General features: G+C 38.5%; 1 protein-coding gene across 1 annotated transcript in view; it reads right to left on the reverse strand.

The window, feature by feature from the left end:
* Positions 1 to 18930, reverse strand: part of LOC121376105 — a 36305-nt gene extending 17375 nt beyond the window's left edge. The window contains exon 1 of the mRNA XM_041503899.1: positions 18588 to 18930. The gene's annotated coding sequence lies outside the window, so the exon portion shown is untranslated. The remainder of the gene's footprint in view (positions 1 to 18587) is intronic.
* Between the last annotated feature and the right edge of the window lie 248 nt (positions 18931 to 19178).

Consider the following 19178-nt stretch of genomic DNA (forward strand, 5'->3'; position numbering starts at 1 on the left):
TCGGAAAGAGTAGCCCATGTAGTGGCGACAGCGGGTTTCCTCTCAAAATCTGTGGTCCTTAACCATATGTCTGACGCCATATAACCGTAAATAAAATCTTCCTATGGGCCTTAACAACATTTTTGCATTTATTTATGTATCTAGTATAAGATATTAAAAATCTCCTCTCGAACCTGCGTGCTAAATATGGTATTTTTGGAATAATTTTATAAATTTGTATTATGACTATATTCCTTCTTCATTTTTGTGTTTGTCATTAAAGGGCACACAAACACATATAATATGTTGCACTTTGGTTAGTAATATTTATAATTTAAAAATTGCTTGTTTAACACAAAACTTTACATTTTTTAATAAAATGCGCACGTCTCATAAAGTCAAGTCCAATTTCACCGTATTGTGACTAATGCGAGCATACTTTTTTTAGGATTTGGTCCAACATAAATTTTGAATCTAATTTGGAGATGCTGAATCCCCCAAAAATTATGTTTTATGGTTCAAAATGGCAGAAAACGAAATGGCGGAGAATTGTGTAATAAAAAGTATTTAATTGGTTTCCTAACGATATTTATAGCATTTTTATGTTTTTAGAATAAAACAAAATGTTCAGATTTTCAATATAGATTTTTATAAATTAATGCATAAACATGCATTAATTTATAAAAATCTATATTGAAAATCTGAACATTTTGTTTTATGGTCAAATTATTCAAAACCAGATGGCGGAAAAATAATGGCTGCCATTTGTCGTAAAATTTGTAAAATTGACATCCAAGTGTTATGAAGGGCATTATTTGCTGCCATAAATGCTTTTTAAAATGTCAAAGCTAAAGTTGGTTTTGTTTAACGACACCACTATAGCATATTGATTTATTAATCATCGGCTATTAGGTGTAAAATATTTGGTAATTTTGACTTATAGTCTTAGAGACGAAACCCGCTACATTTCTTCGTTAGTAGCAAGGGGTCTTTTATAAGATCCATCCCACAGACAGGATATCATAGACCATGACCTTTGATATATCAGTCGTGGCGGACTGGCTGGAACAAGAAATAGTCCAATGGGCCCACCGACGGGGATCGATCCTAGATCGACCGCTCATCAAGTGATCAATAGATGTTCTGGAAATAGTTGCACCCGGAGTTGGTTCATCGAGGATGTGCCATATGCGAACTTTACAATGGACCTTTCAGTTTCCGAGATAGAACATTTCGTACTTTGTCTACACTGTCTACTGCCAGGCCATACAATTTACACAAATTTATTGTCCAAAGCATTCCTGTTTGTTCATAGAAACCACCAATTCTTAGAGTCCTTCAGTTTTCTTTGAAAAGCTATAACATATGAATTAATATCACTGCATCTCAGAGTATGAAAAGCAAGCAAACATAACATTCCAGGGCTAAGAGGTATGTTTGCAATATTATGTTTATAGGAATGGTTTTCCCGAAATTTTCCAAATGTTTCATGAACATTTGACATGTGAAAATGCAAAAAAAGCAAAAACCAACAGGACATCAGAGTCTTACTAATATGTACAACAGTATTTAGTCAGATAGTTTTGATCAATACATGAACTTCTATTCTGACATCAGATTCCTTGTGCTTGATCTTTGGTTATTGAACATTCAACGCAGAGTTACTACTTTACACTACATCGTCTTCAAACCCCCCACCCATTTTGTATTCAAAGCAGAGTCTAAAAAACGTTTCAAAGAGGAAAATAGCTAATTTAACATTGCTTTCTGTTCAACCAATTATTATGGGGCATTGACATCCTTCTTACATGTTTGTATATCCCTAATTTGTGCGTTTATTTCTACAGTTACAGAGAATTGTTGCGATCAAATACAACAGGTCTGATTGTCAGCATATTTCTCAATCATTTTGTTCCCTTCGGCTTTCGGACTTCGATCAAATACCTGTTCGTCAACAGTCAAGACTGACTTGCCAAATAATTCCATTTACCTTTGGATATTGCTTTTGTTTGAACAACTGGTATTGATATGGGTAGCAATTCATTATTTTTATAATCAGTACAATATTCACTTCATGGCCAGCGGTGTGTGATGTAAGTAGTCTGTGCAATATGTTTTTACTAAGTTCAAGGAGTGTACCTGATTATAAATCTAATTGATAGAATTGTGTGTTTTGGGCCTTTTAACTTAAAAATTATCATATAAACATTCGTGAAGGATTCCATGTGGCAACTGATGAGCATCCACATGCTAGACAGTACACCAACAACTGTAGTTCGTGTGATCATATCTATTAAACCTTAGCAACATGTCCTAATGTGAGTACAGATACTGATCCCAGTTATCATCACCCACTGCCCAACGTTGTAAACGCAACATGAGAAGCACTTTACCATCCATCAAAATATGGACATTTAAATCGTAACTTAAGACATCGCCACCTTAGACCACAGAAATAAGAACATACATCACTGTCATTAGAGGTTTTAATTTAAGATTAAACGTTGGAATGCTTGAGATGTTAGCGTATGATCTCTCATTCCTCTAGTCTATTTGGTGTCCTGTCAATACCTGACCAGCAGCTACCGGACCAAATGTACCGTGAACTTCTTTTTGTGGGATTTAATTTGCATGGTTTTCCTCAAATATGCATTTCGTTGGGTGTTTACATTCGTTGATCAAAAAGGTGGTATCATAACTTTGTATTACTAGTCCACGAATTACACGACAGTTTGACTACCACAAAAAGGTTATTCCACAATATCAGTCTCCATACCTGAACCTTTCGTGTGATGACAGACAGAGGCGGATCTAGGGGGGGGGGGTGGGGTGGCAGGGGTCCGGGCCCTACTAAATTTTGTGAGTTATAATTTTATTACAAATTAATTTTTAAAAAATTTACGATCCCTCTCCAAACCTCCCCCAAAGTTCTCTTGGCATTCCGCCTCATGTCATTGGGGCCCCCCTAAATAAATTTTCTGGATCCGCCACTGACAGATTATTTACTAGTTGACTGTACTCGTCCACGAATTACACAACGTCTACGAATAAAAGAGAGTCTCTATACCTGAACCTTTCATGTGGTAACAGATAACGTTAAAAATACAGACAGTTGATATCAATATATTAACCTTCTACTATAGGCATAAGTTTCCCATAATATTTTCATAAAACTCTTATCAAATATTTAAATTTGAGGTAGTGTGTATTATCAAATGGCCGTATGCGTATACTTCTAACTGTTCAGATACGTCCATACGGTACATTTCTGAAAGATAATGTTTAAGATCTTGATTTTTGGTGGATGGTGGATTAAACAAATGGGCTTATGCTTAACATTGGTTAACGTGCGATTAATAATTAATATTGTTATACACTGGCTGTACATAATCCAGTTAATTAATAGGCAACGTTAATAACGTTGCGCATTGTTCAACGCTGTACCTTATTTGAGAGCAAGGTTTTCTATTCAGGTGCGGATACGGGGGTTGGGGTGCCGAGAGGCATCAGCCCCATTTTTTATAAAAGTCAATTCAAACACGTTTTACCATGCCCGGCGCCCCACCCACCTCCTGTCTTACACAAACTTCTGGATCTGCACATGTTATTTATGGAAATAATACGAAACAATAAAAAAAAGTCTTTATTTGATAATTTATAAGAAAATGTCATAAATGAGAAAAATATGAGAAACTTGTGAATTTTGTTAAAAATAGCTAAATGTTCTCCCCTCCAATAAGATTTTAAGTTATTAATTGATTACCATTGGGTTTAGCTTTACTGCATTATTCAAGGGCTGAAGAGGAGCAAGTTAAAGTTTGTTTTGTTTAACGACACCACTAGAGCTGAAGAGGAAGGACATAGGCCAATGGTAAAGCGTTCGCCTGATGCGCGGCCGGTCTAGGATCGATCCCCATCGGTGGGTCATTGGGCAATTTCTCGTTTCAGCCAGTGCTTTACAACTGATGTAACAAAGGCTGTGATATGTACTATCCTGTCTGTGAGATCAGGTACATAAAATACGCCTTGCTTCTCGTGGAAAAGAGTAGCCCATGGTATGGCGGCAGCGGGTTTCCTCTCTCAATATCCTTAACCATATTATGTCTGACGCCATATAATTGTAAATAAAATGTGTTGATTGCGTCGTTAAATAAAACATTTCCATTATTCCTTTAATCCTATGCCCTATGACATATTTTATTGCTAAAAAGACGGATACATACATAATGTGTTTCCTGTCCTTTTGGCAATACTATTTATGTTATGTTATGTTATTTATAAACGTAACTAAAATGTGTTAAGTGCGTCGTTAAATGAAACATTTCTTTCTTTCAAGCGCTGAACGCAACCTCTTTGAGATCTCGTTGAGTCTACACTTTGACCTCATTAAGACTCAGCTGTCTCCTTCAGGGAATACTTTAACATGTCTCCTAGTAATAACTACCTCTGTAAGTCATCGAGCACGTTTACTCTTCTGGCAGTTTTACTAATTCACTAACTAGCGAGACGAAAGGTTTGTTTCGTAGACAAACTAAGTCACAGAGGTCGACTTTTGAAGGATTCATTCAGATTCGTGTTATACAGTTTTAAATAGTTTACGGAGGGAAATGCATGAAATCACACTGAATAAAATACAGTAAAGTTCTGCTCTTTTGTTACGTAGAAATTTCAAAAACGCCATTCCCTTCCTGATAACAAAACCCATCTTCCCCTCAGCTTGGCCCGGTACTAAAAACACAAACAAGACCAAACAAAACACACATAAACAAAAATATGACAAACCAAACAATAGCAACCAATCTCAATTTGAATTAGTTATCTAATACATAATACAGTGTGTCGGAAAGTACATATAAAAGATCCCTTGCTGAATTAGTTATCTAATATATAATGCAGTGTGTCGGAAAGTACATATAAAAGATCCCTTGCTGAATTAGTTATCTAATATATAATGCAGTGTGTCGGAAAGTGCATATAAAAGATCCCTTGCTGAATTAGTTATCTAATACATAATGCAGTGTGTCGGAAAGTGCATATAAATGACCCTTTGCTGAATTAGTTATCTAATATATAATGCAGTGTGTCGGAAAGTGCATATAAAAGATCCCTTGCTGAATTAGTTATCTAATATATAATGCAGTGTGTCGGAAAGTGCATATAAATGACCCTTTGCTGAATTAGTTATCTAATATATAATGCAGTGTGTCGGAAAGTGCATATAAAAGATCCCTTGCTGAATTAGTTATCTAATATATAATGCAGTGTGCCGGAAAGTGCATATAAAAGATCCCTTGCTGAATTAGTTATCTAATATATAATGCAGTGTGTCGGAAAGTGCATATAAAAGATCCCTTGCTGAATTAGTTATCTAATACATAATGCAGTGTGCCGGAAAGTGCATATAAAAGATCCCTTGCTGAATTAGAAAAAGATGTAGCGGGTTTCCTCTGATGACTACGAGTCAGAATTACCAAAAGTTTGACATCCAATAGCCGATGATTAATTAATCAATGTGCTCTAGTGGTGTCATTAAACAAAACAAACTCGTTATATCCAAGTAAGGTTCAAACACGCTGTCAAGGGATCACACCTCAATTATCTTCAAGGATTTTTGTCCCTGACAGTGGGTTAGTGGTTAGTTGTTAGTAGTTAGTGAGAGAGAAGTCGATGTAGTGGCCTTACACCTACCCATTGAGTCGTTAGTGGTTAGTGAGAGAGAAGTCGATGTAGTGGCCTTACACCTACGCACTGAGTCGTTAGTGGTTAGTGAGAGAGAAGTCGATGTAGTGGCCTTACACCTACCCACTGAGTCGTTAGTGGTTAGTGAGAGAGAAGTCGATGTAGTGGCCTTACACCTACCCACTGAGTCGTTAGTGGTTAGTGAGAGAGAAGTCGATGTAGTGGCCTTACACCTACCCATTGAGTCGTTAGTGGTTAGTGAGAGAGAAGTCGATGTAGTGGCATTACACCTACCCACTGAGTCGTTAGTGGTTAGTGAGAGAGAAGTCGATGTAGTGGCCTTACACCTACCCACTGAGTCGTTAGTGGTTAGTGAGAGAGAAGTCGATGTAGTGGCCTTACACCTACCCATTGAGTCGTTATAACGACACGGATCCTGTATCTACAAAACCTTATGTCTAATGACTTAATTACTACCCCACCGATGCTTTTCATTGCTGCTTTTTCATATTCTAATTTACTGTTTACTCATTTACCTAGAGCTAAATCTGACACCATCTTGCACAATATTGTGATTCTAATTATTATTTTCTATGGGATGATGAAGAAATAAGCAACAAACATAGGCGGTCATGTAACTCAAAATAATAAAGGTTTGACTATGTAGTCATGTTGGTATAAAGTGCTCCTACTGGCAGTAGCTAGTGGGAATTTCCATATTAGCTCAGTTGGTAGAGCGCTGGTAGTCCGTGGTTCGAATCCCCTCACTGGAGATTGCATTACAATTATGATGTGGTTTGGCGATTTTTCTTTTAAGTAGTCCATCATTCTTCACCAATAAATTATAGCTGAAATACGTCACAACGCAAAGATCATAAACTAGTTTATTACCTAGTCACATGTTGTACAGTTTGTTAAATGTTTATAGAAATCAATAACACTGTTTCGGCATACAAAGAGAATGCTATATATACTTATGGTTCTACATATTCAAATATCGGCAATACGATTATTGAAAAGTTTGCGAAATTGATGGATTAATAACGGCGTTTGGCTTTTGTTGGCTTTGTTTCACCTCTGTCATTTGGGTTATTTTTAGAAACATGCGTTACCATGGGAAATTGATTGTGATTAAATTGCACAGAATGTATTCAGGCAAATAAAGTCGAAATTTAATCATTTCTGTGTAACAATGCGACACGTAACCACTTTGGTCGTAATGAGAATTGCCAACAGCATGCAGCATTATAAACATTTTAGTTATAGATTTTTACGCCTGTTTCGTAGACATCGGATTCCACTATTACGTCATTGAAAAAAAAAAGTTCATGCAAAGGAGCTGGGTAAGCTCATGGTTAGAGCGCTGGATTGAAGAAGGAAATGTTTTATTTAACGACGCACTTAACACATTTTATTTACGGTTATATGGCGTCGGACATATGGTTAACGACCACACAAATATTGAGGGAGGAAACTCGCTGTCGCCACTTCATTGGATACTCTTTTCGATTAGCAGCAAGGGATCTTTTATATGCACCATCCCACAGACAGGATAGCATATACCACGGCCTTTGATATACCAGTCGTGGTGCACTGGCTGGAGCGAGAAATAGCCCAATAGGCCCATCGATGGGGATCGATCCCAGACCGACCGAGAGCGCTGGATTGATGGTCGATAGCTTGTATAATTCAGGCATCACTGTTACTAAACAGCTACAGGGTTATTACATGTTTGAAAAAGTACTTTGAGGGATTTTTCATCCTGATACTTGCTCCAACCCGCTATGTCTCAATGGGGAGATGCAAGGCCATATACACCGAGTTTCACCCACATTACGGGTGGGATGATGGGTGTGTTTTTCGAGTGTATGACCCCACATTAGGTTGATTACCCGGTAGGTTCAGAATACCCCGGACCGGGGTAAAACAGAGATAGCTCAAATGATAGCGAGTTTGGTGCACGGCCCTGTTAAGTTGTTCCATGCAAAAATGGAAACACTGCAGCTTGACAATTCACCACATCATCAGATTCTATATATGATTGTGATGTCAACAACATGTCTTTGTCCACAAGTGTACGGAACAGGGGAGATTAGGGGGTAAAATGCTCCTCTAGTGATGGAGCAAATGTTAATTTTCGGGCAAAAACGATGGAGACATTTAGGCAAAACAAGTCGGCCTGAAACTTTTCTACCGTGTACTTCCATCACTCTATTCATAATATTAGTTGTAGTTCGTGTAAGAATGCGCAGTTTGGTACTCTACATAGCTGTAAGGTAATACTAATATGAATAAACGTTGTCATCCATATTCAGGTATTTTAGCTTAATTCGGGTAAAAATCAGTGTAGACGCCCCCCCCCCCCCCCCCCCCACGCCTCCTCCCCCTTACTGCTATGTCTTTTTTGTCTCTGTGTTAAATGTTTTGTGGTGTTTTAAAACAAATACTTTGAATGCACTCTTGGTCGTCATGCGAATCTATATCTTACGACATAGTTGAACGCTGAATTTTAAAAATAAAGGTAAATTGCCAAAAGTTATATAATAAATAGAAAATTTCATGTTTTTTGTCAAATATGATTTATATCTCATCTCGTGAAGTTTGCAATCATATCTCATGAGTCGTGCAAGCGCGACTCGTGAGATATGATTGCAAACATCACTCGATGAGATATATAGCATATTTGTCAAAAAATATGAAATATTCTCTATTTCGATAAAGTGATATTCCGCGGTCATATCACATGCACGTTAAAGACATCCGACTGGCTGCCGCAAGTTGAGGACCAACATTTATAATTCAAACTATTAAAGTGAATACTACAGACACTGATTTCTACCATAGATAGAACTTATGTTTTAACCGTTTTTTAACCTGGCCTGTTGTTGATGTTTTGGGGACGTGTTTGTTTTGTTGTTTTTGTTGGGATTCGGGATTTAGTTTTTTCATGGGGTTGAGAAGGTTTAGTTTTTTGTTGTTTGTATTTTATTGTTTGTTTTATTGTTTGTTTGTTTGTTGTTTTTGGGAGGGTTTTGGGGAAGCCTTATTGTTTGTTTTTTGCTTGTCTTTTTTATCTTAATATCTCAAAAATAGACAATTACTTTCTTAATAAGAATCTTATCTTACAACTAATATTGATTAAAATGTATCTAATTTCGCCGTTAAACAACTCGTACGATGAATGGTATCTAACGGTTATTGACTCGTATATAATGTTCCTTGTGTATCTTGTTCACAGGCAATGTACTCTAGTGGTGTCGTTAAACAATACTAAAAGCGATCGCAAGCAAACAACAGTACAATTACCTGCATAGATTACTGGTGTTATTTTTATCTTCTTTTCATTCTTATTTTTTGTGAATGAAAGAAAGAAATGTTTTTATTTAACGACTCACACTCAATTCATTTTTATTTACGGTTATATGGTGTCTGACATATTACATGTGTATGGTTAAGGATTATACAGATAATGAGAGAGAAAACCCGCTGCAGCCACGCTGCTGCTTTTAATTGAACGATTCATTCATCCATGCATTCATTCATCAATTCATGTATGCATGTATGCATCGATGCATTCATTCATTCATTCATCGGTTCGTAGTTAGTTGTTAATGAGAGAGAAGTCGGTGTAGTGGTCTTACACCTGCGAATCCAATACCTACCAGCCTTATGTCCGATGACTTACGTCCTTTGTAACACCAGTTTTGGAGCACTGGCTGGAACGAGAAATAGCCCAGTAGGCCTACTGGCTGGGATCGATTGGGCATCAGGCGGGCGCTCTACCACTGGTCTACGTCCCGCCCCTTTATATATACAAAAAGACGAAAACTAGTGTGTGTATTATTATTATTATTATTATTATTAGCCTATTGATGTTCCTTTCATTGTGACTGACTAGGAAGAGGAAGTGGAGTTCATTGTTCTAATTAAGACAATTCTGATTAACAACACTGAGGTGGGGTTCTGATGCGTTGTTCGTCCGTTATGAGACAGTTGTTAATTAGATTCGCACTCATTAACTTGATTGTTGACTCTCGTCCGTAACGACCGGCCTTGGTGGCGTCGTGGCAGGCCATCGGTCTACAGGCTGGTAGGTACTGGGTTCGGATCCCAGTCGAGCCATGGGATTTTTAATTCAGATACCGACTCCAAACCCTGAGTGAGTGCTCCGCAAGGCTCAATGGGTAGGTGTAAACCACTTGCACCGACCAGTGATCCATAACTGGTTTAACAAAGGCCATGGTTTGTGCTATCCTGCCTGTAGGAAGCGCAAATAAAAGATCCCTTGCTGCCTGTCGTAAAAAGAGTAGCCTATGTGGCGACAGCGGGTTTCCTCTCCAAATCTGTGTGGTCCTTAACCATATGTCTGACGCCATATAACCGTAAATAAAATGTGTTGAGTGCGTCGTTAAATAAAACATTTCTTTCTTTCTTTCTCGTCCGTAACGCGGCGAGTCCTCATTAACCGCAGAGCAGTGGTAAACTGCCCAGACGTGCGAATAACTGCTGAGTTACCAGGTTCATTTTTCAGTCGTGTTCAACGGTAATGAGGTCAATTAAAGTATATTTTGTTTAACGACACCACTGGAGTACACTGATTTATTAATCATCGGCTATTGAATGTCAAACATTTGGTAATTTTGACATGTAGCCATAGAGAGGAAACATATTTTCATTAGTAGCAAGGGATCTTTTATACGTACTATCCCACAGACAGGACAGCACATACCACGGCCTTTGATATATACCAGTCGTTGTACACAGGCTTGAACGAGAAACAGGTTACAGGCCATCATTTCTCTATTAAAAAGAATATATTCACATAGTTTGACATTGTAAGAATGTTAGGGCGGGATGTAGCCCAGTGGTAAAGCGTTCGTTTGATGCGCGGTCGGTCTAGGATCGTTCCCCATCGGTGGACCCATTGGGCTATTTCTCGCTCCAGCCAGTGCTCCACAGCTGGTGTAACAAAGGCCGTGGTATGTACTATCTTGTCTGTGGGATGGTGCATATAACAGATCCCTTGCTGCTGATCGAAAAGAGTAGCCCATGAAGTGGCGACAGCGGGTTTTCTCTCTCAATTTCTGTTTGGTCCTAAACCATATGTTTGACGCCATATAACCGTAAATAACATGTGTTGAGTGCGTCGTTAAATAAAACATTTCTTTCTTCTTCTTTTTTTGTTGTTGTAAGAATGTTATTAATTTTCTGGCCATACCTATCCTAAAATTACAAGAGGGAGGGGCTGGCAGTTAAAAAAAGGAATCAGAGACGGGGCTGGCACAGTATAAAAAAAAGAATCAGGGGAGGGGCTGTTAGTAAAAAAAATAATCAGAGGAGGGGCTGGCAGTAAAAAAAAGAATCAGGGGAGGGGCTGGCAGTAAAAAAAAAATCAGGGGAGAGACTGGCAGTAAAAAAGGAATCAGGGGAGGGGCTGGCAGTAAAAAAAGAATCAGGGGAGGGGCTGACAGTAAAAAATGAATCGGAGCAGGGGCTGGCAGTAAAAAAAAGAATCAGGGGCTGGCAGTAAAAAAAAGAATATGGGGAGGAGCTGTCAGTAAAAAAAGAATCAGGGGAGGGGCTGTTAGTAAAAAAAAGAATCAGAGGAGGGGCTGGCAGTAAAAAAAAGAATCAGGGGAGGGGCTGGCAGTAAAAAAAAAATCAGGGGAGAGAATGGCAGTAAAAAAGGAATCAGGGGAGGGGCTGGCAGTAAAAAAAGAATCAGGGGAGGGGCTGACAGTAAAAAAGGAATCGGAGCAGGGGCTGGCAGTAAAAAAAAGAATCAGGGGAGGGGCTGGCAGTAAAAAAAAGAATATGGGGAGGAGCTGTCAGTAAAAAAGGAATCAGGGGAGGGGCTGGCAGTACAAAAAAGGAATCAGGCGAGGGGCTGGCAGTAAAAAAAAGGAATCAGGCGAGGGGCTAGCAGTAAAAAAAAAGAATCAGGCGAGGGGATGGTAGTACAAAAGGAATCAGGCGAGGGGCTGGCAGTACAAAAGGAATCAGGCGAGGGGCTGGCACTTTTTCGTAGTTTTCGAGGCCAACTGCCCCTACTAAGTATATTGTTTGAAAATAAATCCTAACTTATTAACAGACTTCTAATTACACAATAATTCTTGTTTTTTGTAGTTTGGAGAGGTAGTGCTAACACAAAATGTCGCCTATATTTTTCTTTGAAAATAAATTCTAACTCATTCACATAAAAGGAATTCTAAATTTAAACTACGCTCTTGCTTATAGAACTCAGAAATAAGACATGTGGTCTTGTAGCTATTTGTATACCCCACGGACATGCCATAACGGAATGACTAATACTGATTGTCTTGCCTTGTCCAGAAAATTGAACTTTCGCGGATGTTTGCATTTGACCATTTGTCTGGACATCCAATTACCACCAGCATGTAATGTGTCCGAGCTAAAAGGGGACCGCGGAAATGAGCGTCCAGTCGGGTGCGCCCACAGAAAGCAGTCAAGTACCAGGAACTAACTGGCTGCCTCGTTACGCTGAACACCGAACAAGATGACTGCATCCTGGGAGTTACGGCACAGTGTCACCACTTCACTGGTGACCGCAGTGCATGACGGGATGGCTACTGGACATCTGTGTTGCAGGATTCATTGTTGACCAGTCAATTTGGTTTTGCAATTGTCTGAAGTGATCTCCTAAACGTAGACACAAAATGCGCCTTACCTTAGGCCTGCCTGAATGCGAAATGAATTTGCAGTTGATTGCAAAATGTAGTGCAGCGAGGCGGCAGCATGTTTTTTATTTAATATTCTCTGTCACGGGGATTCTATAATACCCGTAACTGAATAAAACACGATTATCCAAATATCTCTCCTAACTGTATATCTATTAGATCTCTCTGTAACAGGCAGTTCAAAACCGCTTTGGCTCGTCTAGGTATGATCAGAGATAAGATCTTATATAAAGTATATATTATTATAGTACGTTTAGTTCACTAGAAAACCCAACAAAAACACAATACACTTTGGAATCTGTATTAATCTACGCTGACAAATGTACAGCCGCAGTACTTAATTAATAGCAACAATAATAACAACCCAGAACTAATCACTTAATTAGTTAATCTCTAGATGTCTAGTTTACACAATATGCTAATCACTTCACCGTGACACAACACCCACACGTGTGATAATTGAGAAACGCTTCTAGGGAATCTTAAGTAATAAAGGAATTACCACTCTATTCCTAACTGGTTAATTTTTAATTAACCCTTACTACTCGTTCAGTAACCTTGTAACACAGAATTAATACTGGTACCTATCACAATAAAGACAATAACCTACAGTTTACCTAGGTCTTCTAGGATGACTGGCAAAGCTTTATATTACCAAATACTTGTATAAATTTAGAACAAAAAATCTACGATTTACTTCGTCAGATGACCGAAGACACTGTCTAAAGAATATTGGTATAATACAGTATTAAAATATTTAAAGTCACATCAATCACATCAAGGTTATACAACAGAACAGAAATAAAATATTTACCAAAGTCCAACCGGACTAACGTTCCCCCGGGATACCTTCCTATCGTTCTGTCCTTTTTGCATCTCCCAGATATCTCTAAACCCTAGCTATTTATTATAAAATCAGAAAATCGCCTGGGGTACAAGGCGGTACCTCACGTATCATCTGATATTCCACCTCTCTCAGAGTCGGTATATTTTCTCTGATCGTCAGACTGGCTGTCGCCATTCCGCGAGCAATCCCCTGGCCATAAACAGCACTACCGGAGATATTACGTAACTACTAGCCACATGGCCTCCACACCTGCTCTGGGTGTGTATTAGAAAAGCTCGATGACCGTCGCGCAGAAGTATTACGTAACAAGTTGCCCACCTGGATAAGTGCAATTGGAACTGCACACGGCCTTCTAAAACAATTAATATCGCCACAGGCGAAAAGAGATTAAGAGCATGTACCGTCACATTCTCAAAGAAAAATGTGGTAAATATAAGATTGGAGACAGATTCAGGGAGGGTACAACTTCTGAAAGTTTTATCTATAATATTTCAAAAACACATAAAAATGCATTATGTCAGGACATATTTTTTCTTTCAGAAACATGCAACAGACGCAGATATTACACACATTCAGGACACATACTATAAACTGTCGTAGGATGATCCTATGACAATGTATAATATGTATCTGTTAAACACTTGATTTTCTAGACACTTCACAGTTTGGTGTTTGAGCCTCCCATCTGGATTCGTGTCTGAATTATTATAATAAATACGCGATAATTATTTTTAAAACGATATTCTGGAGTGTTACTAAACAAACTTTCGTTAAAATACATTCACAGACTTTAGGTCAAATGCGAGTTATATGGTGTAGACTTATTTGGATTACTAGTAGACGTCAATTCAGTAATTTAGATTCTATGTCAGCGAGAACTAGAGATGATGTCAGTAAAAGTCAGATACTATACTAAGTCACTGAACAATGAAAGTTAAAAGTTAAAGTTTGTCTTGTTTAATAACGCCACTAGTCTAGCACTAGAGCACGTTGATTTATTAATCATTGGCTGTTGGATGTAAAATATTAGGTAATTCCGACATGTAGAGGAAACCCGCTACAGTTGTCCATTAGCAGCACTTCCCACAGACAGAACAGCACTGGTTGAGACGGAGGCGGGAGACGTAATGGGTCCACCGAAGGGGTTTGATCTTACTATCCAAGCACTTTAGTCGAGCGCTCTACTGACTGAGCAAAATCCCGCCTCCATGAGCAATAAAGTTATGTTCCTAACAGTTAACATTGGGATTAACACGTGTTAGATGCTAGGCCAGTCACAGCTAAACGCCAGATCATTGAGAGTTAGGTTCCTAACAGTTAACATTGGGATTATCACGTGTTAGATGCTAGGCCAGTCACAGCCAGATCATTGAGAGTTAGGTTTCTAACAGTTAACATTGGGATTATCACGTGTTAGATGCTAGGCCAGTCACAGCCAGATCATTGAGAGTTAGGTGCCGTGTCAACGAAAGTTAGTCACTGGCAGCTAAACGCTACATGTCAGTGAAAATTAGATGGCATGTCAACGACAATTAGACGTCAAGTCAGCTAGAGTTAGTCAAGCCATTGGCAGCTAAACGCCGTGTCAGTGAAAGTTAGATGTCATGTCAAGGACAGTTAGACGTCAAGTCAGTGAGAGTTAGTTAACCCATTGGCAGCTAAACGCCGTGTCAGTGAAAGTTAGATGTCATGTCAAGGACAGTTAGACGTCAAGTCAGTGAGAGTTAGTTAACCCATTGGCAGCTAAACGCCGTGTCAGTGAAAGTTAGATGTCATGTCAACGACAGTTAGACGTAAAGTCAGTGAGAGTTAGTTAACCCATTGGCAGCTAAACGCCGTGTCAGTGAAAGTTAGATGTCATGTTAAGGACAGTTAGACGTCAAGTCAGCTAGAGTTAGTCAAGCCATTGGCAGCTAAACGGTGTGTCAGTGATAGTTAGATGTCATGTCAACGACAGTTAGACGTAAAGTCAGTGAGAGTTAGTCAAGCAATTGACAGCTAAACGTCGTGTCAGTGAAAGACGTCATGTCAACGGCAGTTAGATGTCAAGTCAGTGAGAGTTAGCTGCAAGTTATTAGAGTTGGACATCAGTTAAATGCTAGATTAAGGAGAGAGTTACATTGTATCTTAGTTAGCGTTAAATGCTAGATTGATGAGAGAGAGAGAGAGAGAGAGAGAGAGAGAGAGAGAGAGAGAGAGAGAGAGAGAGAGAGAGAGAGAGAGAGAGAGAGAGAGAGATATGATATTTTGCGAGAGTTAGATGCATTTAACGAGTTAGATGTTAGGTTAATGTGAGATGTTAGGTTAATGAGAGACGTTAGGTTAACGACAGTTAGTTGGTAGGTTAACGAGAGTTGTATGTTAGGTTAACGAGAGTTGGATGTTAGGTTAATGAGAGATGCTAGGTTAACGAGAGTTGGGTGTTAGGTTAATGACAGATGAACCTTCTTCTGGTGTTTCTTCTTAATAGAAGATATTATTATTTGGTGAATAACATACCACGAAACAACCAGTTAATTAAACGAGATATCGTAATGGATATGTCTATTAGAAGAAGGGAAAAGATCATAAATTTTATCGTCGTCCCAACATTATTTCTATCGGCACGATATATGTACATTACACGTAAACGTATTCAGTATACTAAGGTCTCAGTACACAGATGTCATCTACCACTGAAATCCATGTTAAATTGCCAAACTTCAAATGAAGATAGTCAACAGAATGGGTTCTCGTTGGAACTAACAATATACATGATTGCGAACATACATTATATAAGCATTTATTTTCACTCCAAAATTGAGTTTGTTGCTATATGACCTCATCTGGCTGTAGTACCGGTCCGAACAGGTCGTTTTGGACCTCATTCACACCTGCCGCCTCTTCCGCTATACACCCATGTCCCAAAAAGTCAATGCACAATATTACAAAATAACATGGATAAACTCCAGCCAGAAGGCATACCACTGAAAAATACTAATTGTTTTAATTCTTCCCCAATTACTAGAAGTGAATGTGTGAACCACAGCATAATTACACTCATGTCACCTTAGTCTGCGCGGCACAAAAGTCTGCGCACGTTAATGACGTTACATTACGTCTCGAAACAAGTGTCGGGGTATGTTTGTAAACAAACAAACAACGTTAATTTAACTCACAAAACCGTTGTTAAAACAACACATCTTGATTATGAATATATGTATAAAACTGGTCGATAACACTTTTATTGAAAACAACTCTGAATTAATGCACTAAAAGTATACTGTTGCCAGCCTCGATCAACGTGTTTTTCTATCAACATGTGTCTGTCAACGTTGTAATGATCAACGTTGTAATGATCAACCTTCAACCTTGCATATCAACTTACATAAATTTACATAGAAGCTTCAATACATACCTTATTGTAATTTATGAATCCATAAATCAAATGAATGTCTTATTTAATCTGTTAACGTAAACATCCAAGCATACTTTGAATTTCCCTCCGAGTGACACAATGCAAAATGTCTGCACAGACTTTGAAGATTGCACTGACAGCATGGCCTATTTTAGCTATAGTCTGTTTCAAAATTATCATTGATTGTCCTATATGTCTAACGAACACTATCTGTGCTCATTTACACAGTTAATAATAGAAATGTTTTGTTGAATAATGATCAAATATTTTGACATTGGCTTTTTTTAATATTGTCATTTTGTGTTGTCCAAACTAAGGAGCATGGAACACCGTTTATATTTATCTGATTTGCACAATCTAAATGTTCTGAAACAGACTATAACAGGAAGTGTTTGTTATTTAGAACTTATAAAAAGTCGCATCCATTGTTTGTTGCTGTTTTATGTAAACATTAGCGACAGAAGTGGTTGTTTTGATGTTTGCTGCGCAGACTTATGTGCCGTCGTGCAGGCCAGTAAATGCAGGGGGATCCCACTGAAAATGCGCTCATTACTTGAGTTTAAAAAACATTAAAATTAAAATAACTTTAGTTGTAACACGTTTATTGTTCCATTGTACTGTGGCAGTGAAATAAATATGTTTAAAGAAATATTTTAACTTTAAAATATAACACAAATGCTTAGGTGCGCAGACTTAGGTGCCACCAGTGTATATCACAATTAGGAACCTTAGTGGACCGGGTCGGGACCTAGCCCAGTGGTAAAACGCTCGCTTGATTCACGGTCGGTTTAGGATCGATCCCCGTCGGTGGCCCCATTGGGCTATTTCTCGTTCCAGCCAGTGTTCCACAATTGGTGTAACAAAGGCCGTGGTATGTACTATCCTGTCTGTGGGATGATGCATATAAAAGATCTCTTACTGCTAATCGGAAAGAGTAGCCCTTGAAGTGAAGACAGCAGGTTTCCTCTCTCAATATCTGTGTGGTCCTTAACCATATGTCTGACGCCATATAACCGTAAATAAAATGTGTTGAGTATGTCGTTAAATAAAACATTTCCTTCCTTTCGTGGACCGTAATAAATGAACTTTCACCCGGAAGTGAACCGTGTAGTGAGACCTAAGATTAAACGCAAACGTATAAATTTATTGTCCCCTAGTTTTGGAGAAAAATCTCAAATTCAGGCAAAAATTACAGATATACTCGGGCAAAAGATGTGCTAACCTGAGACCTTTTTACCATGTATTTCTATTCTCAATATGAGTTGTAATCCATGTAGAATTGCGCAGTGATTCGTCTAAAACCATATATAGCTGTTTGGTAGTAATGCTAACATGAATAAATGTTGCTATTCAGATTCGGGCATTTTCGTTTAATTCAGACAAAAACAAGCCTTCCCCTCTACAAAAATGGAAGCCCGTACGCCTATGAACGCAAAGAAAGCATTGTCAACATTAGCTACCAATGAGTGCGAATAGAAGTTTAATGTTTAAAACAAACACTGTTATTTATAACAGGAAAAAACCCGACATGAAATTATTAAAGCATTTCTAACCCCAACTACAGAATCGCAATTAGTAATACTAACGAAAATTCTGTAATGCTAGGGTTACTGGCATTAATGTGGAGGCCTGAGGGTAAAGCTCATTATCCTATGGGTTATTCCAGCTCTTTGGACTCTTGTGGAAGCTTCAAGTGGCAAGGTTATCGATCACGACAGCCTTCTTCAAAATTTTCATTTCAAAGTAATTCGATTTCTAATAAGAAACTCTCTTTTTCGGGGTATGATAGACAGCGCAATATGTAAGAGTTTATTCTGTTCCCTACTGGATATTAAAACAGGTATTGACCGTGAACGTGAGCGCGCGCTTTCCATTGATTTGCGACCTGTTATGTACCACTGACATGTGCAAACATACATTACATTCATCCGTGAGTGGACCATATGCAGTATCTACAACAGCTACAAATCATATCAATGTATCTTACCTTAGTTGCTAAAGTATTTTTTCCGGAAGTCGTCTGCGAATTACAACGTTACAGTTTTTACTAAATCAGAATCTTGCTTTTGTAAGCAGACGAGAAGACCACAATTCCATTTCGTCAGCAGACACCTTCCGGCGGATCACTGTTTAATGATTTTTTATTGATTCTTGGTTTGTACTGCCGCTCAAACCTGGATGCATCTGGAAGTGGCCATTCAGGAAATATAACAGTAATTTATTACACCTAATACACTAACAGAGGAAGCGACGCGAGGTCCTCACACCCCCAAATGCAACCACCTCCCCATCTCTGCTCCTCACACAGAATACTGCAATTGATATTGCGTGCCTGCACAGTTCAACCAATCAATAATTCCAATCTTGTTTAAATATCACGGCAGATGAACGTTCAGTTACTGTAGCAACAAAAATAGCAATAAACAAAGATGTAAGCGTATGCAGCTGACAAATATGAGATAATAATGTTTATTCCATTCAGTTTGATTACAAGTGGTGTTCACCAATCCGTTATAATGTTAATACTACGATTTCCCAGTAGTATGCAAACGTTTTGTAACAAATGCCAACAAAATAC

This window comes from Gigantopelta aegis, chromosome 6 (assembly GCF_016097555.1).
Source record: "Gigantopelta aegis isolate Gae_Host chromosome 6, Gae_host_genome, whole genome shotgun sequence".
NCBI lineage: Eukaryota > Metazoa > Mollusca > Gastropoda > Neomphalida > Peltospiridae > Gigantopelta > Gigantopelta aegis.